The sequence below is a fragment of the Ochlerotatus camptorhynchus genome, unplaced genomic scaffold (assembly GCF_037179485.1).
Source record: "Ochlerotatus camptorhynchus isolate MF236.1 unplaced genomic scaffold, CSIRO-AGI_Acam_v1.1 ptg000836l, whole genome shotgun sequence".
Lineage (NCBI taxonomy): Eukaryota > Metazoa > Arthropoda > Insecta > Diptera > Culicidae > Ochlerotatus > Ochlerotatus camptorhynchus.
The window spans coordinates 108,180-129,525 of NW_027041296.1; the positions used below are offsets into that span (position 1 = coordinate 108,180).

General features: G+C 39.3%; 1 long non-coding RNA gene and 1 pseudogene across 1 annotated transcript; one reads left to right on the forward strand and one right to left on the reverse strand.

Annotated features, from left to right (window-relative positions):
* Positions 1-230: 230 nt before the first annotated feature.
* LOC135715237 (scaffold attachment factor B2-like) lies at positions 231-3,096 on the forward strand (annotated as a pseudogene).
* A 10,350-nt stretch (positions 3,097-13,446) lies between these two features.
* On the reverse strand, positions 13,447-19,560 carry LOC135715238 (uncharacterized). Its single transcript, XR_010519006.1, has 2 exons — positions 18,813-19,560; positions 13,447-18,761 (listed from the first exon to the last, which is right to left on the reverse strand). It is a non-coding gene; the product is annotated as an uncharacterized LOC135715238 (long non-coding RNA).
* Between the last annotated feature and the right edge of the window lie 1,786 nt (positions 19,561-21,346).

A 21,346-nucleotide genomic window follows, 5' to 3' on the forward strand; every position in this document is an offset into this window, starting at 1 on the left:
ATGCATAAAAAAAATGACAAAATGATACACTCTTTGCACCATGGACCCAAAGGTCAGGACCAATAGCGTGGAAGGAATTTATCGAAAAATCATGGTTCTCGGTAATAGAATGGAAGTGCACGCAGTAGTAGGTTTTTTAGATTTGTGGGTTGTTATATTTTTGAGTGCATGGGGGAATGCTGTCGGTTTGTTTACCAACAATAGCTGACATTTTGTTTTAACCTAACCAAACCATACTAATTTTGCCACTACCAAAAAATAATGTATAATGTTTGTCTATATTTCTCATTCGTTCGGATGCGGAATCTGTGTGTTTGCAGAGAGCGCTGGAAAGCCGTCGTCATCGTCGTCTGCCAAGTCCGCCACATCCAGCGACTCCAAGTCAAAATCGTCACCGAGCTCGAGTGAGAAAACGTCGACCGTATCCCGGAATCTGTGGGTTTCCGGTCTATCATCGCTAACTCGTGCGACGGATCTGAAGCTAATCTTCTCCAAGTACGGTAAAGTGATTGGCGCTAAAGTGGTGACGAATACTCGTACTCCGGGAACCCGTTGTTATGGCTATGTGAATATGGCATCCGCCAAGGACGCAACTGAATGCATCACCCATCTGCACCGGACCGAGCTGCATGGACGTATGATTTCGGTAGAACGAGTAAAGTCAGATCTGGGGCCAGCAAAACCTTCCGGCGGAAGCAATGGTAGCAGTAGCACCAGCAAGATGGAACCACCCAAAAACAACGACGGTGGAGGTAGTAGATAGTGGCAAGGAAAAAGAGAAAGACAAAACCGAGAAGAAGGAAGAGAACGGCAGCGGATCGCACGGCAGCAGGGATCGTGGTAGGTCGAGTTACAGGAGTAGATCTCAGCATAGAGGCAGGTCTCAACACCGTGGTAAATCGCCGGAAAAAGACGACCAACCGAAGGACGACAAGAAGAAAGATGACATCCAGAAGGAGGATGGCAAGGAAGGAGCGACCCGCAAGGATGATGATCGTCCACCAAGAACCCAATATGCAGACCGCCGGCGTGATAATAACCGCAGCAGCGAACGCAAAGACAACCGCAATCGGGAGCGGGATCGCGAGGTTCTATCGTTACAGAAGATTCGTGAAGAGCGCGAACGTCAACGACTGCGCGAGAAGGATCGCCAGTTGCACGAGGAAGAACGGCGCCGTCGAGAGATTCGCCAGCGCCAGCGCGAAGAGGAGCAACTACTGCGACGTGAACGGGAGAAACTGGCCATCTAACGTGCTCGCATCGAGAAGGAAAAAGCCGAACTGTTGCGCATCGAACGCGAACGCCAGAAGCTGGAACGGGAGAAGATCGAACTCGAGCGGCTGGAGCTGAAGCGTCAGCAAAGGAAGTACGGTTGAAATTTATCTCTTTAAGATTAATCCATATTTTCTATTCTCTATTTTATTACGGTATTTCCTCCCCATCTCCCGCCATTTCGAAACTACAAAGCTCGCGCAGAAGGGCGTGCTTTGCATTGCTAAGTTATTTTGGGCAACCTGTTGATGTAGTTTTTCTTAGAAGATCGAGAAGCTGTAGCTCATAAGTGACAAAATATTTCCCCGTACAAGCTTAAGAATCCTGTCTCTTGGCGTTTCCACGGTGATTCACAAGTCGAAGTGACTTCCTAGCGTAACTTCCCGTGATGATGCTGAAGACGACAACCCGACTGCAGCTCAGCAAGCAGCATTCCCAGGACCATCATCATCTGCTGCAACGTCGAGTCCAAACAGTAAACACTGAACATTTAGACATTTTGAAATGTCTTTGGAATTCGATTGGATCTGTTGTCTTCTAAACCGGAAAATCCAATATGCAGAGAGTACCTGTTTAGTAGATTCGGACATCCGTTATAGAGCAGAAACTAAACTTGAGATAGAGAGGCAGCCCGAGATGATTCAACCGCGATAGAAACACGAATCCATCCAAATCAGAAGAAAAACGGCAACGATGAACTTCAAGTCCAATGTTCCTGGCAAGTAGCAGCCATTTTATCCTGTTCGTGCGCTCAACAGAATAGCAGATGCAGCAGTTATTGTGCAACTCATGGCTTGGGAAATATTTTGTCACCTTCTCGCGGGAATTCGGGCACTTTTGTTTTGTTTCGATAGTCAAAGCCAACGATTTTTTGAACATTGTGTCTGTTGCGAAAAATCGATTGGTTTTCCAATTTATCTCTTCTTGCAATCTTCGATTCGTGCGTATTTAATGAGAACTTTGTCAGCGAACTGAGCTTCGCTTCACGAAAAGCCGACCTCATCTGTCACTTCCAGATAGGCTAATTCATCTTCTCTCTTCTGTTTCCACATTGTTTCTTTCTGTCTTCTTTTTGAAACGTATATTCAAAAAATAAAAACCCTTAACCGAGCAGAATTGAAGAGGCGAAACGGAACCTGAAGCGCCTAGCAGCCTCAACGGAACACTACGATGACGATCGGACCGACGATTCGAGGCACCTCCACCACCATCTATTTCCACTTCGGTGTAAGTTTTTGTGCTTTTTCACATCTAGATTTATTCATTCAACTGATTTTCATTTGCAGTCGCGGTTCCTATTCGGCTGTTGAAAAGAAACGGCGGGATGACTACCGACGGGACAGTTTCAAGCGCAACGGCGGAGGTGGCGTAATGGACGACTACAGTGGAAGCGGTGGTCCACGGGATGATCGCGATCGCAATGGATCGGCACCAAAGTCCGATGGATCAACGCTACCCTGATCGGTCCGGTAGCAGTGGTGGCGGTGGCGGTAGCAGCAGCGGACCATGGAATGCTGGACCACCGCAGATGAGTATGGCACCGGCTGGTATGGGAAACGATGGCTGGCGAATGGATAACGGATAGGATCGGTACGATCGTACCTACAACGAGAGGAAAGCCCCGCAAATGAGCGCCAGCCCCTTCATGGATCCATCGAGGCAGAGTCAATTCATGGGAGGTGGCAGCAGCGGTGGACGACCACAAGACCGATATGGAGCCCCTGTGTCCGGACGGTTCGATAATGGACGATACTAAGTAGGAAAAGGTACACTGGTTTGTGGTGTACGTTGGAATTCCTAACGCCGTGCTGTGTGGTTAAAACTAGATTTACATTATTCACGTATGAATGACAACTTTAAACATAGTTCAACATTAGGCTAAAGTAGACTCTACATCCCAACATATAGTTCACTTCTGTCGTAGATGTGTGATCATTTGGTGTAAGAATCATCTCTGTAGTCATTATTGAGTGTAGGAACTAAGTAATTTGAGGCAGGATTCAATAAACAAATGAAACTTAATCTTAAAAGAATTAATGTACATCGACAACAACTACATTTTTGAGAAAGCACTACACGGTTTGTCTCGAAATTTAAGCCATTTTTTCTAGCTTATTAACTCAATTTCGAAAACACAAGACCAAGTTTCCTGAGTTTCTGTGACCCACCAAATCACAGCCCACGACCCACCAGTGGGTCGCGAACCATAGATTGAGAAATGCTGCTATAAGTCATGTAGTGATTTAAATTTTGAAAGATCTTACAGTACATATTATAATTTCTAGAATTTTCCAAAGACTTCTAAGATTCATTGGAGCTCCAGCAGATCCTGGCAGTTCTGAGAATTCTTGCAGTTATAGAGCTCTAGAATTTCTTGGAGTTTAAAAGCGTTCTGAGGGTTTCAGGTCACCAAGAAGATCTTGAAATTCTGTTTTGAAAGTTCTCAGAGTACAGATGGATCTCGATTTTGGCAACATGTCTGCTTCATCTATGTTGTCAAAGTTGAGATTTTTTTGACATGTCACAATTGAGTGCTAAAATGGCTTAACAATAAGAATCAATCCTAAGTGGAGTGTTGAAATTTTTTTCTAAAAAAGCCATTTATGATTATCTAAAAAAAAATCGTGTTGCCAAAATCGAATACCTTTGGGTCTCGATTTTGGCCACATTAACAAATAAAAAACCTAAAAATGACGTAATATCATTTATAAATACAAGTCACGAATGACCCAAGAGTGTTAAAGTGACTATAATAAAAAAAAAAAAAAAAAAAAAAAAAAAAAAAAAAAAAAAAAAAAAAAATTATAAATACTCCCCAGTATATACACCCATATTCTTGTGTTCGTTCGAACCGTAATTTCCATACAAAAAAAACTTTTTTTTTGTATGGAAAATACGGTTCGAACGAAAACAAGAATACGGGTGATAATTTCATCAAATGTAACATTGTTTAAAAAATATAATTTTAGATTTTTCAGATTTTTTTGTGTTGCCAAAATCTAGATCTATCTGTACTGGAATTTCTTAGCCTGCTCAGAAGTTATGAGGTTGCTGAAGTGTCAGAAGCTTCTGGAGTTTTGAGATCTCTTGCAGTTTTTAGCGCTCCAGTATTTCTATAAGTCTTCCAAATGTGGAGTTATTTAAAGTTTTCATAGTACCGGAATTCTCCAGGTAAAGGGTACCGAGGGAGATCCATATATTCGAAAAGATTAAACAGTTCCAAAATTGCCCTGGAGTTTCAACACCTTTTTACACAAACTAATCTATTGTTGTTGAGAAAATCAAATCACGATGTCCAGTATTGTATATTTCAGTTAGTTTTTCAAAATAAAAATTGAATTTGCGCAATACACCTTGTGACCATCGAGTTTTAATGTAGGGCGAGTTGATTTCTTGCTTCGTTTACGCGGCCTTAGAAAAGATTAAACAAACAACGATCTCACTAATTTCCATTTGGTCACGTTTTTGAAGAATTGCATATTAATAATCGGGAATATTCTGAGGAACCGGGAAAACCGGGAATTTCAAAATTAAAATTCACTAGCCACTCTGCCAGATGCCTCTAAGGGGCTGTCCGACTGCCTATGGCCCATATACATTTTTCAAAATTTGTATGAACAAATATCTACGACGGGGGAGAGGGGGGGGGAGTCAAAATCCCAAACGGCCGAATTATGTGGTTAATTTTTTATTCAGTTACACATTACAAACAGGCATTATACAGTTTACAACGATAGATGGATTCACGCAGAATATTTTCCGAGTTATGCGAGAATGGTGTACAGGTTCCATTTAAGGCACGAGCGTCGTTTCCAGCAGCGGACCATGGAATGCTGGACCACCGCAGATGAGTATGGCACCGGCTGGTATGGGAAACGATGGCTGGCGAATGGATAACGGATAGGATCGATTTCATTACTTCATTACTTCAGCACAGTTTCGTAGCCCGACTTTGAGAGCATTTCAACAAGGACGTGTTTGATGTCGCAAAAACATCCGCTTTTGTATCTTAAGTCAACACTAGTAACACGTGTGCAAAATATTCGTTATCTGCTATAGATTCGTCAGGGAGGATATACAATACTGCCTCCTGCAAGCACGAGTGTCACTTGCTACCAGAACGGACATTACCCAATGTAGAGGTTGGTATTGTCTTCGTTCATTGTTCTTCGATTACTATCCGCATCCAATAAGCTCTCCGTGCCTGTCGACATCGCTGGCATTCTTCGACCTTCGATCCTTATCCGCATCCAGTAGGCTTCAAAGCTCTCCGTAGTGCTATCGACATCGGCATTCTTCGACCTTCGGTTCGTATCCATAACCAGTAGGCTTCAGTTTCGCAACACGAACACTTCCAATACCGCCATCAGATTTTCTTAATTACGACAGAGCACGTTTATCACACTTTCGCATGTACGTTGGTTTCCTTCGATATCAGTTAATTCCATGGTATTGATCAGCATACGCGTCAAACAAAACGGGATCTTTTCACGCAGTTTCTCGAAAATCATTGCAACCTGGTGGAAAAATAAAAGAAAAAAACATGAATGTCTGACTCAGAACAGCTGCACCAAACTCACCTCGAATGAATCCAACCATGAACATCACTGCCAGCGATCGGGGATAGTGCGTTCTATGATCAAACGAGATATTCGACGATGGGCATTGATCACCACATGAACCAACGGGGCTCTCCGTGCCTATCGACATCGCTGGCATTCTTCGACCTTCGATTCTTATCCGCACTACCGTACTACCAGCAATAGTGCGTTCTATGGTCGAACGAGACTTTTGACGATCGGCATTGATCGCCACATGATCAAACGGGGCTTCAAAGCTCTCCGTACCTGTCGCCATCGATGGCATTTTTCGACCTTCGATCCTTATCCGCATCCAGTAGGCTTCAAAACTCTTCGTAAGGCTGTCGACATCGGCATTCTCCGACCTTTGATTCGTATCCGTATCCAGCAGGCTCTGACTTGGGGCAGCTGCACCAAACTCACCTCGAATGAGCCCAACCATGGACATCACTGCCAGTGATCGGGGATAGTTCGTTCGCTTTGAAAAAAAAACATCATGCTGGAGCCGATCGATAATGAATAGCTAACGTTGAGAGGTTGTCTTCGTCTGCCGCATACACAAACTTAAGGGCTGCCGGTGTGCTGACGCTACCGCATGTTGAACGATCGTTGGCACAGAGAGATATCTAACAACCCAGGTTGTGGAAAAACTCGTAGATGACATGGCCATAGAAGCGGACATGAACTTTCATGCCAGAAGCTGCATGATCCACGGTTTCCCGAATGGTGTAAATGCATGGGATTCCGAGCAGAACGACACGAAGAAGATGGCAACCGAAGTTATTGGTCATGGTACGAAGCTTCTTCACTGAATACAAACATGTTATTTGTTTTCTGTGTCAGACCGGTCAGGGAGAGGATGTACAATAATGCAAGCACGAATGCCACTTTCTACAGGAACGGACATCAGCCGATGTAGAGGTGGGTAGTGGTATCGATGGCACTCTTTGACATTCGTTTCGTATCCGCATCCAGTACCGCCATCAGATTGACACTGTTTCAACACAGCACGTACGTCGGTAGGTTACTTCGATACCAGTTGCTTCCATGGCATCGATCAGCATACGCGTCAAACGGAACGGAGTTTTTCGCAGATCATTGCAACCTGCTGGTAAAATGTAAAAAAGAAATGAATGTCTAACTCAGGGTTGGTGCAGCTGCTCACCTCGAAACAGTCACCGAAATCGATGTGCAGCATTTTGTCGAATTAGAACGATGACGATAGCCTTGCCCAAGAATGTATCCAACCATGAACGTCACTGCCAGCGATCGGGGATAGTTCGTTTTACGGTCGAATATGATTTATACTTCCATTTTCTGGAGAGAGCGAACATTGGAACACAGGTCATATTTGTAATATCTGTAATAGGAGCATGAGCAGAAAGAGATACTCACTTTTTAGTATAGGTAGTTCGTGCAGCACTAGAGGATAGAAAAATCATATTATTTTTTTCAAAAACAGTGAAAACTTAATATACTTAGGTTGCAGCGTTAGTGTCCATAAAATTTCGGCAGTTTAGATATTTGATATTTTACCTGTTAATGAAAACTGGTTGGGTAAGTAAAGTTTCAGTCAAGAGTATCTTTTCAATTGTGACTTAAAGTTCTAACACCCGCGCTTTTTTTTTGCTGGCGGTTTTGCTGGCAGTTGTGCTGTCTGTGTCATTTTTGACACCTGTTCTGGTACAAATTGCTGTCTTTTGCTCTAGTCCCGGGTGCACCAGGTACACTAAAAAAAAACAGCTAGGTGAACCAAAAAAAATCGCGTGAAGGAGGTCCTTACCCTTTGGGTCCATGCTTTGCACACTGTCAAAGAATCATTGTACACAAAATCAACTTTGCTCAAATCAAAACAAAAAAAGTAACCCATCTGGTGGATGATGGCACAAGCTTCCAAGAAAATTCTATTACAGTGAAACACATTATTTTAATGAAGTACTTCGCCAGTTAGTCGTCTGTCACTTCGTTTATGATGTCAATTCCAAAAATATACATATTGAAGTGTATTTGGCAGTATTTCCCACTTTTTCTGACATTGGAAGCCGCCATCTTGGATTTCATCCAAGATGGCGCTGGATATCGATTTTTGGTCTTTACACACGGAGAACAAATTATAGCTGATCTCTCTCTCTCTCTCTCTCTCTCTCTCTCTCTCTCTCTCTCTCTCTCTCTCTCTCTCTCTCTCTCTCTCTCTCTCTCTCTCTCTCTCTCTCTCTCTCTCTCTCTCTCTCTCTCTCTCTCTCTCTCTCTCTCTCTCTCTCTCTCTCTCTCTCTCTCTCTCTCTCTCTCTCTCTCTCTCTCTCTCTCTCTCTCTCTCTCTCTCTCTCTCTCTCTCTTCTCTTCTCTTCTCTTCTCTACTCTTTGGAAAGGTGGACACTGAACCAACAGATGTTTTTCGGAGCAGGGGATGCACGATAGGGGATTAGATCGTGGGCTAGTAACCGCGGTATTGGCAACCGACCTCGATTGCTGTGGTTTCTTGAACGGGCTGACACCGGCCACCTTGACCGATGTGTAACGATGCTCCATCTCCGATTCGTTGGTACAGGAACTCTACGCATAAGGCGTACGTAACTTGGTCCAATTTTGAGGAATGTTCTTCCAGGCACGAAAAGTAGAATAGTCCAACTTGTAAGAAAGCATACATACCAGTGAAGTGTCCCAGGTGTCGACTGCTTCCCCCATTTTTGCCAACGTGGCGTTGAAAGTCGTCCACTAGCGTGTGGAGACCTTCCTGAGATTCCTTACGAATGGGGGCCAGGTCGTACAAGGCCCGGAACAACTGCTTTCTGAGGAACCGCTGATCATCGTAGCGTTTGAAAAGGGCTTCCCAAGTTGGTCCATAATTACCTGCCTCGATGTCCACCGTCTCATATGGTTTCTTTGCATCTTTCTCCAAAGACTGCAACAGGAATTGTAGCTTCGCCACCGGTGGGATTTCTGGAACATCGTAGACCACGGATTTGAACGTGTCTCGGAATCCAAGCCACCGAGAGTAGTCCCCGTCAAACTTTGGCAAGTAGATTTTGGGGAGGCGCAGATGGAAGCTGACTGACGTTGATGGGGTAGTGATGGTCTCATTGACAAGAGCCGGTTCAGCCACAATTTGGCTCATCAGCCAACCTTTCACTGCACAGTACCGCGATTCTACCTCATTGCGCTCTTGGAAGTGCCTTGCTAACGGCGCATCACCACTATCCAAACGCTCGAGATCAGCTTGTACCCTGATGAAGTCTTGGTACAGCTGATTCAGCATTTCGAGGCGTACAGGCACTTGCAGAATATCACGCTCCTCATCATAATTCTCGACGAAGTTTTCCATTGCCTCGAACGACGACATCAACGAGTTTCGGTTCGTTAATCGGTCCTTAAGCTTCTTCCTTGTGGCCATGCTTCCGGCGATGTCGTTATACGAACGACTGTCCTAACGGGTTAAACGAGTCGCACACGCGACGACACGTGGGTGCAACGGCACGTGATATCCTTCCCGATTCGATACGAAAAACTCCTTCCCGACACGGATCGCGGAAACGAACGAGTTGCTCCTTCCCGACGTGGATCGCGAACGCGAGAACGGAACGAACAAATCCTTCCCAACGCGGACGTGGGACCACCAAGATAACACTTCACTTTTATGGCACCTTTCGCGAGTGGTCGAGCGAACAAGTGTCCACGGATGCACTTTGGGGTGCAGCAATTGTCTTACACTGTCACTTGCACTTTGGAGTGCAGTTTCAATACACTGATTATCCAATGAATTTTATCAAATTTCACTTTGGAGTGTAATTGCTCTTCACGTATCACTTTCGGTGTCACTAGGTTGGTGAACGTTCTATGCACTTTACTTTCAACGTAGCACACAAATACGCGAAATTCCCCCCCGTGAGAATTCTATCGATGGCGTCACTTGGGCACGCCACCCAAAGACAAAGAACACTAGTCCTTTATCTATTCTTATTTTCACCCAACCCACCAACAATGGCAAACGTGGCGTGGTTTGGGACTTGAAAAGGCCGTCCAAAATGGCTGGGATGCCACACATCAATAATCGTTCGTTCACCTTCACACAACAAAGCCCGGTATGGCTTGGCTTGGATCGAGAAGGTTCTATTCACAATGGCCGAAAATGCCACTCACTTTGTCGTGCCAACGTGGCCACAGAACTGACACACTTCTGGTCCCCGGATTGTCCTACGTATCCTGTTCGAAGGACCAATGCACGCGCCACGCACTAATTTCCGGACATACGCAGGCTCTCTTGACGGCACTGGTGGCCTCTGGGCCCAAAAGCGTATCTGCGGCACGTTGAAACAAAGAATAAACGTCACTATAGAATTGAACGAAGGCGTTCGCTTCCCACACACGCGGAGATGGGGTTTTCCTACACCCAGAACTTGATCGTTGCTCGCCCTCTTTTCCACTAAAGATCGGCCGACGCGCTTATGGTCAAGTTCTCACCATCAACGGCCCCCGTTAATTTGAGACTTAGTAGAAACTTTCCTCGACCACACAACCGAAGTGACAAAGTGTCTTGCTGAAACAGTACTTAGCGAAAACCACACGGCGGACACCGACCTCGGTCAACCAAGAGGAAATCTTTCGGATCACTTAAAGAATAGCGTTTCTCGTTGAAACGTTTATATTTCACGAATTTCTGATGGCAACTAACTCTACGTTCATAAATGATCGCAGTTTTAAACTGCTTTTGCTTTCTGCTCTGCATCTATGTATGTGTTTGAAAGGAAAAATATGGCGATCGAGTAGTATAATCGCGATCGGTGTATTTGCATGTTTGCTTTGTGTGATTTGTTTGTAGTTGGTAGATACCAGTATATAAGAAATTAGATCTGTTTCGTAGTTTGTAAGGTAGACTGCAAATCATGTATCTAGGTTAAGTTAGATGTAAGAAATTCAATTTACTTCTAGGAACAAATTTTACTTTTAAGCTATTAGATAAGTTTAGGTTTAGATCAGTATCTAACAGTGATTTCCCTAACACAGTCACCGAATATTGATACCAAGCACTGAACATGTCAGGCGATATAAACAATAAATATATAGAATATATATCAACGGAAAACCCTAAGCTACAATTTGAAACCAATATTTCCAATTTATAAAAATCTAGAGAATACATTTAATCATTACATTCTACTAACACAGTTACCCGCATTATCAAAGATACCCCGTTTTACGGTATGTTTTTACAATCACTAATGTAGCCATCCATCGTCTATATTAGGCCTGCCCATAAACCATAAACAGAATACATAAATGACACAAAATCTTCTAATTGTGGAAAATATCAACCGAAATTGATAAATTCACTAACATTTTAAAATCTTTAGATTATGATAGCTTATGTAGCTTCTGCATGCTTGGGTCTATAAACACATTTTTTTATGTTTCTGGATTTACTTGTGAATTTTTATTAAGTACGCAACTTTATTACTTTCGTTCCAAATCAGATAATGCGATTTGAAAAATGTTAAAAATGTACCGCGTATAAACCGATCCAATTTATAATGAAAATGTCTGGCCCGCCTTGATATGAATTCTAACATTTGGCCAACGGCAAAAAAAAACGTTGCACAGCCCTGGTTTATATGGATGTCAATTTTCTACAAAATCACAAGCATAATCATGTCAATTTTTGTACCATAAAACGGGGTATCTTTGATAATGCGGGTAACTTTGATAGTATAATATAAAGATTAAATTTACTCGCTGTGTTTTTTTTTTTTCAAATTAGAAACATTGGTTCCATATTGTAGCTTAGAGTATTTACGTTGATATCGTATATAGTTTTTACATAGTATGTGTAACATATTTCACAAACAATTTAAACAATGATAAAAAAAATTCGTGTTTTTCGTCGGTTTGAAAAAGCACTCGAACCATTACTGTATTTCCGATAAAGCCATAACAAATTCAATGCTGTATTCTTATCGCTTATGGTGTTTTCTGATTATATACTCAATCAAAGTTTCATATTTAAAGAACTAAACTGTTTGAGATTCACCCATTTTTCTGTACATTCATCGAGCATTATCAAAATAACCCTAAATCAAAATTCTGAAGTTCGGTCACAAAACTAAAAAAAATAGTATAAATGCTTTCGTTAACCATATTACTAACAAATTAACTCTTGGATTCTCAGTACTTGTTTTAAAAACATAAAATTTGAAAAACGTTTAATGCTGTCACAAATATTTAGAATATACTTTTTTAAATTTTAATGTTACCCCGTTTTACGGTACTTTAAAATAAAATATAAACTTTTAGCGTTTTACATACCTCCGCGAACCGTAATTAATTAAATATTATATTATGATGATATTATATGATGATGATACATTATGATGATATTATATGATGATGATATTATATGATGATGGTATTATATGATGTTGATATTAAATTATGATGGTATTATGTTATGATAAAACTAAGCATTATATGACGAAGCAGATGATTTAAGTGATATCATAAATAAAATTGGATGCAATAATTAATCATCTAGTTCTTGTGTCATTCTTGTAAATTTTAATGAAAACTTAAGAATATACCTGGAATAGATCATTATTTATCACTATTTAAATGACGTTTAATTGAATGCTTTGATCCAAGAGCATCATTTTCACTAGACACGCTCTCTTTCGCTGATCCATGTTTCTTGTGTGGGGAAATTGAGACAAGTAATATTTAATCAATGCTTTGATAAGATAAAAAGACTACAAACGTATTGCCATTAATGTTGTTAATATTCGTTTATTGATAATATTGAAGGCAAAATTTACGGGTTTTTGTCATCATCATCATCATAAATATCATCATTTCTATAATATTCTCAGAATCTCAATTTATTGTCAATATATTAACATGTGTAATGGGCGCTTCAGTCCCGTTGTGGATCGCATCGTTACCGAGGGCATTTATTGTTCCCGCTTTCCAAATTCAAATGCGGTTTAGCCCGGTGCCGATGATGCGATCCAAAACAATAATTTTGTCTAATTATCTTAACAAAAATTCTAAAAAACCTAATAACTGATCACTTTTGTTTAAACCATGACAATTTAAAGCTCACTGCGTGTTCATGATAATCTCTTCGTTGATACTTTGTATTTTAAAACAATACCTTTCACTGAGTTGTCATAGCATCGTGAAGTATATTTACTTTCACTTCTCTCTTGGTGTGACTCTTAAACACAGACACTAGCATAAGTGTAAACTGAGCATAAGTAACTAACAAGCCCCTTTCAATATAATGCTGACAATTCTGACAAAGCTATATTTAAAAACGATATTAGCCTTACATTGCATAAAGGTGAATTATTGGGCTTCTTGGTAACATGGGTTTGACCAATTACTGAGGGATGTTATTTTTTTAATTGCTCCGAAGAAAAAAAAATCGACTTTTCATAGACAAAGTTTGAAAATCCGGAAGGCTGTCATCGCAATTAATTATTTTATTTTTATTTTCATATCAATATAGTGTATTTCGTTATATTTTGGTTTATGTTTTTTTATTTGGTAGTAATGAAATTTACATCAACATCTGTTCTTTCCATATGAATAACATAACTGTACTCTATTTGTTTTGTTTAGGTAAAAACAGTGTATTTCGTGTATGCAATATAACATCTGCTTTTCATATATTAATTTGATAAAAAATAACTGAAAATAATGAAATATCTAACAAATGTTTGGCCCCCCAAAAACACAAATGGTTTAGAAAGGTATCTTACGTTATGTTGTTTACAAGCCCTTTTACTTCATGTGGGTTATAATATGTTTTTATTTCATCTTCTTTTGTGGATTGAGAATTTCTAACGTTGGAATCATGTTTGAGCGATTTAATACTAGTTGCTTCTGTGCATGAATATTAACCAAATTTTAATAAGGAGCTCAACTAAGTTCAAAAGACCCTAGATATGTCACTGGGGCTTATTAAAAAATATATAAAGATCTCTCTTACTCTAGTCCTGGAAACTGCTCAAGTATATTCAAAATCTCGCTGGTAGGGCAATTTTAGATTGGTCTACAGTTCAACTAAGAAGAAGCAAATGTCAAATCTAATTACAAAAAAAACATTAGCCATGAATAATGTTGACGTAGTTAGATTAACCAACGAAACTTCACTGTACTGCTTACAATACACTCCTGTTAACTTATAGTTGGATTATCAAAAATTTCTGTAAATCAAATAAAGTAAGAAATAACAGCCAAATATGCATAGGTTTCCAAATATTTGCGGAAGTTTATTTCAAAATAGTTTACCGCATAAATCGTACCAAAGGATCTCGAATACTTATACTATTTATTCAAATCCATGCTTGTTCATAACTCTTGAACAGCTTATCTGGAAACATAATGACTTGAAAATAAATGCAAATACAGTTACGATTGTGGTCTGTGTATAAACTATACTTGTAGACTCATGTGGAGTGAGGGGGCTACGAAATGTCTACAGTTTCTCTACTCTGATTGATGGGAGTAATGGGGTTGAAACGCAGTTCGCGTAGTTCTACAATGTTAATTTCCACAGTAATTTTAGGGATCAGATGAAGGTTCTCCCTTAGCTTGGTCAGTAATGGCGCGGCTACAAAGTAAAACAATGCTGGAGAAAATTTCGGTCCGATCGAGACATCGCGTCGCATCGCATGAAGAATCATTTACAGAAAATACCAAATGGTACAGGTTTGAGAGCAATCAATTGAATACTACTTTCCACCGTCAAAATCGATAGATGTCACCCTGCCAGTGGTGAATAAAACAGTTTTGAAATTTTGGAAATTTTCAGAAAATCTACGATTTTTCTTCTTTCGATGAGCAAATTTCTATATTTTGTTATTTGTAGTAATAGCGACATCATGTAGAGATAATATAACGGACATAGTGCACCATTATCGATATATTCAATTAAAAGTGAATTCCACCAGCCCACACGATCGAAGTCGGCTAACCCTCTGGTGGTGAGTGTTGTCAGAAGCAGTACGAATCACCTAATTAACAACTGAAAAACTGTGAATGTTATGAGCAAGTGTAAAGTTCTGAAGTATTGCCTATTAAGACAAAACCCGTAACGCATCGGTAGTACTTTTGTGACAATAATTCTCTTTGAATTTATAGAGAACCTTACACACTAACTTGACATGGGCAACTACCCAGTTATTTTTGAATTGCAGAACAGTTCGGTAAATTAATTTTCCGTAGCCATTTCCCACTTTGGCACTTAGTATTTAGTAGAATTTAAAATATATACCAATAGATTTCACAGGGTGATTCAGAGTAACTGCCCCCAATTTTACATGCAATTTTTAATGGGTAAAATTAATATTTGTTGTTGGTTTTGAAGTGTGCATTGTGTGTCAGCTTGTATTGATAGTAGGATTAGAAAATTTAATTCTTTTCGATTTCAAGTGGCCATTGACGTGAAAATGGAGGAGTTCATTAATCTGTATAAATTCATGTGTTATCTTTTAAAGTCTGAAATCTCTTCGAGTGAATGAAAAGTAACAGTATAGAGGTTCAAAGAAACCATGCTTGGAAAATCCGTTCAATATCAGGGCTTAAACGCATACCCGGGACTCCATAAGTTCTGGAACTAAAACGTGTGTGCCAACTGTTTTTCAGTCATATTCGTGACAAATTTGAGTGGTAATTAAGTTAAAGGAGAGAGATTTGAATTTATGTATGCTAAGTTGAAGGTTATATATGTGTAGTATATTTGAAATATACTGATATAAAAAATGCATGCTAGCGTTCAATCGTTGTGATCTTTTTTTTTTAGGCGACAGTATGTATGTCGTTAGTCTAGCTTGGCAACGGTTTAGTACAGTTTTACTTCACTTAAGCTAGGTATTAATCGAGTAATTACAAAATGGGACATCTCTGATTTTTGGTGTGACAAAATTTTAACTCTACCGAGGGGGCAGCATATGCACAAAAACACCTTGCGTATTCATTGGATGAAAGGGACCGTGAAAGACGACACTAAAATAGAATGTTTTTTTCTTAGCATTCTTTTTTGCTATGGTGTTGTTGGTTTGCGTGATTGAGTTGTCGTTTAGGGGGGACATCGACGATTGAAGTTCGAACTGTCGAGTGCAAAACATTGAATTTTTAGACCATCTTGCAAAAAGGCTTGATGATGCAGGTTTCAACATTTTGCATGGTGAGGTATGGGATTAAAATTAAAATATTTGTCTATTTCTCAAATAAAGCTATTATTTTTCTTTCGATGATTCTATGAGTGATAAAGCCTCAAGGGCTACTCAATAGACGTATTATATTAAATATTCTAAATTTAAATAATATATTTGATGGAAATGGTTCAAAAAGTAGTTTCAGACTTTTTATCCCCCACAGTAACACTTAAGTGAATTTAAGGTGTTTCATTCGAAAAATATAAGCGATTTAAAACTTCTCTCACATACTTAGTCGTGTAAAATTTTAAAATCTGCATCATCAAGCCGTTTTTCAAGATGGCCGCTGGAGGTCAAGTTTTAATTGCCTATTGCGTAAAGGCCGGCGCACAATGCATACGTTTTCGGGTTTTTTGACAGATAATGGGCTAACTGTCAAAAAACCTGAAAACGAATCTATTGTGCGCCGGCCTTAACATCGAAGCATTTGCAACTTCGCATCGCAGGTCACTCGCGACTTCGGGTTGGTGGTGCGAGGGCACCATACATATATCTAAAAGCTTCGCGAAATACATGAGTGTTGTAAAATGAGTCTCTCTAAATATATGTGCGGTAAAACGATCGGATATACAAGGTTTTATCGCACTTATACTTTAGAGCCACGCACAATGCATCAGGACTTCATCAGTTTCAGCAAATCTGACAGTTAGACAATAGATTTAGCTATCATTTTGCCAAAATGGATCACATCCTGACACATTTTGTGGAGCGATTTTACCACTAATTTTACTACACTTAAACATTAGAATTAAGAAACTTCTATACTTCATATACTCCACTGGCTAAAAGACATGTAGCATGCACCAGAAATAATAAAACTGGTATTTAGGCTAATTTCAGGCCATGGAACTTAAACTAATACTGCATTTCATAGTTTTTTTTTGTTGTATTAGTACAAATACGATACTAAAATTAAAAAAAATATTGTGGTACCGATTCAGAATCAACCACAAGAACAATAGGTTTTGACAGAATCTCATCATTTCATCTGCTTGTTTTATTTTCAGCCACACATTGGAAAATTCGAAGTCCAATGAGGTGGGAAATATGGAATCAAATTTTAATTTACATTTTCTGCTCTGCCCAGCCATAGAAGAAATATACTAAGCATATAGACTATGTAATGAATGCTTCACAAAAATCGCATGGAGTTTCACAATGCTATTGACAAAATCACATTCAAGATGACTGGAAACCTTGCCAGTATCCAAAGGACAGATACAATAGCACTAGGCTTAATCAAAACTGGAAGCAATGCATAGAAAAGTAAGCAGATACGCAAACCTCTCTTATGCAGTTGAAATCTATGCTATCATATTCGTTCGATGCAGTTACCTTGGAACGGTAATGTAGATGTCTTATAGTGGTCGTATGAGATAACGGATGGTTTGCCAGTCATCTTGATATGTTTTCTTCGCTACTATATAGAAAAAGGCTTTAATCACCTGTGCTACAATGGAAAGGAAATAATTACAATAATAAACAGGGAATATAGCGCCATCAAGCCAAGGTTCGGGTGTAAAAAGATAAAAAGTCCTACACCATGGTTCGGTAACGAAAGGTCGTCAGGAATAAGACGAAAAGAACAATGAGACATTTGAGTTTTAGGCACAGCTAAACTGCCGTTATATGTATAAGAGTCCCACGGTGCATAAGGATTCCAAAGAACATAGGACAGTTATGCGTATAATGACAGTAAAGGCAGCTGGAAACTTAATTGTAACACCATTGAATAAAAATAATTATGCTCCGATTTGATATTAAGAGCTACTTTGAACCCTGCTTGAGTATCTGTCTGAAGATGTCTGAATTTTATTCATTTGTGTGATGCTTTAATGGATCATAGGATTTAGGTGTCCCTTTCAAAAATATGAGCCGAACCACTCGTAACTAATAGACGAACTAGCAAAAATCATTGATGAATTACAGGGAGTCAGTAATAGTGGAAATATGAACTATTATTATTTTAAATTGATAAATGACTCTGATTTAAGTTCACTGCATTCCTCTATTTTATTTGAATATTATTACATCATTATTATTGGAAAGCTCGTCCACAATTAATAAGAACCAAGTTCCTTTCGTTGCGATAGTTGCTAGGTCTGCTTCACATAGTTGAAGAACTCATTGGTTTTTCATTGATATTATACTACTCTTCGCTGCATGGTGATTTACATGATTTGAAAAATCATTACTGATTTAAGATTTGGGTTTCTGTAAACAATATTTCGCAAACAAACTATACCTACTGCTAAACAAATCACTCCCCTATCTGATTGCTAGTTTGCTAGATTGAGCTTTTATTCGCGAGAAATTGGTGATTGACGTAATTGTTTAAAAAAACAGTTACGCGCAAATCTCAAATCAGTCCGGAAATATCAGATAATCATGACATTTCAGTATCGAAAATGTCGCGGATGAAAAATAGACCTACTGCGTCATGACTACCTGTGATTTATTATCGAAAAATGTAAATATTATTATCGAGTGCATTGGCGAATTACAGAAACACTCCCATAACAGTGATATGGAAAATTTATATTTTCCCATATTTTTAACGCTTATAAATTCAAAAAATTAACATAATGATGTAAATCTACCAATTCTGCAATTAATGGTTTTCTCCAATGAAACAAATTCATATGGCAACTTTAGGATCTCCACTATTACTAAACCATCAACCCTATTCATAAAAGTTAAACTAACATTTTATCGAAAAATATTAAAATATTAAAATATTAAAATATTAAACGTTCCAAAAAATATGCTTCATAATGTATTGATATAATGTTGAAAAGAAGTAAAATGAAAAACAAATATTCTGGAAATTAGAATAGGTCAACTCTCAATAAATGTCATGCTTATTCAAGATTTGAAATATTGTGTGACTTCATAGTGAGTCGTACTGAATCTAAACACTTATGTGACTCTGACATAAGACAAAATCCCAGTTGTGTATTTAAAATCATAACTTACTAGCATTGTGCCCAATTTCCATATTATTTTTTATATTTGAGTAACCAGAAATCCTACTGAATTTTTCATGTAAGATACATGTTTTTTTTATTTCCACCTTTTCTAATCGTTAAAAAAGCGTCTTATTGTAGACTACTCTCCCCCACATAAAAAAATGTCGAAACAATAAACTTCAAACTTTCAAATAACAATTGATATAATTGTTGATCATTTTGCTTGTTTGGGAAAAGGTTTCAACTTTACATGTTCTTTACAATCCTGATCAGAAAAGATCACCCGTTCTACTTACAACGCAACACCAGTACAATTCCTAGCTTGATTGAAACATGAAAAGTTCAAACCATTTTATGCACGCGCAACGAAGCTTTACATTTTGTCCTGGTCCTCATGAGCCTTTTTAACAATAGCCAATTTCGAATGTGGTGAAGTTGGAGACAGCATTCTATATGGTGGATCCTTTGTACCGTGCAACACCAATGAAAATTCCTTTAACCATCCTGTACGTGGTTCCTTTGAATTGAATGTTGCCTGAAAAAAAACACATATTATTAATCTTTTAATTTTGTCGAACCTCTTAACGGAATCGCTTTATGAAGAGCTTTTTGAGTGTGTTGATTTATTTCCTTTCAATTCCGTTATAGTTGCTTATCCTTTGACATATTATTCCTTTTTTTAAACATTTTACAGTTTGGGAAAGTTATTACTGCAATATTTGTAAAAAATAAAAACTAAATCAGAAACTACAGTAAGTCCTGTAACAAGTGTGGTAGAACAACAAAAACGACAGCAAAACTGTCACAAAGTCACGCGTAAAATTTAACAAATGCCCGATGAGACTCAGGTAGGTTCACTTCCGAACACCTAAGAACACGTGCAATCAAGCAACCAACAAAAAACGCCCAGAAACTTCAAATCTAAAAGTAATTCGATTATCTTATAAAACCACAAAAAAAACTACCAATACGCAATCTGTGTTTTGCCTCCATCCATTTTTTTTTCCAAATAGAGGATGCAGGTGCATGGTTATTTGTGCTGGTTGATATAAAAAACTTTCTAATAAATTGAAAATTAAAATTTTATTACACAAAATACTATAACACCATATTGGATAAAACTGTATTGACTTATCCGTAAGCCTCTCGAATGTTTCCGAATCTAACCTTTTCCGGAGATCGTCCATTTTCGCTAAAAAGCTGCGGACAGTAACTGCTTGCATCATCCTAATGAGTCGGTGATGGAAATGAGACGATAAAATTTCGAAGTGATTTTTTACCCAAAACTATACCCATTATGCAACCGTGAACTGATTCCTTAATATAATAGAGTGTTAGTTGAATTTAGCGTACTTTGCGCTACCGTCACTTGACAGTTCGACGTTAAATGAAAGAAAGAAGAAAAGAGTATCAAACCGATCGAATCGGATTCACATATACAATCAAATAAAGGGTGTCCACGATGAAATTGCCACACACAAAATTGATTCGCAAAATTCGAGTTTTCATCCGATTGCCATCAAATTTTCAGGGATTGAGAAATAACTATTAAACTTCATTTTACCATTTTACTCGTATTTTATTTACAGTCCATACGCAAATGCCCACACCTTGGCCTTAACCCCGGCCATAAGATTCTGCACAACCTGTGAATCAACCGTTTTTTGCATGTAAACCCATACTTTCTTCAGTTCCTCGACTGTCTTAACTACCTTAGGTCGTTTAAGAAGGTGCTGTTTCATAATCGCCCAGTACTTCTCGATGGGGCGGAGCTCCGGAGTGGTGGGAGGGTTGAACATTTTCGGCACGAAATTGACCTTATTGTCCGCATACAACTTCAGCACGTCCTTGGTGTAGTGGCATGAGGCCAAATCCGGCCAGAAGATTGTTGGGACGTTGTGGGCCTTCAGGAGAGGAAGCAGCCGCTTCTGGAGGCACTCTTTTATGTACACCTGTCCGTTCATCGTGTTCTGGGTCACGAAAGGTGCACTCCGCTTCCCGCACGTGCAGATGGCTTGCCAAACCAGGAATTTCTTCGCAAATTTGGACATCTTCTGAGTGCGGACATGCTCCGGAACGCTGAACTTATCCTTGGCCGTGAAAAACAGGTTGCCGGGGATCTGTTTGAAGTCGGCCTTCACATATGTTTCGTCGTCCATGATGCAGCGTTCAACTTTCGTCAGCATGTTGAGGTACAACTTCCTGGCACGGGTTTTGGCGGACTTGTTCTGCTTCTCGTCGTGATTAGGGGCCTTTTGTACCTTGAACGTTCGAAGCCCAGCCTTAGTTTTGGCCTTCTGGACAAAACTTCGGCTTA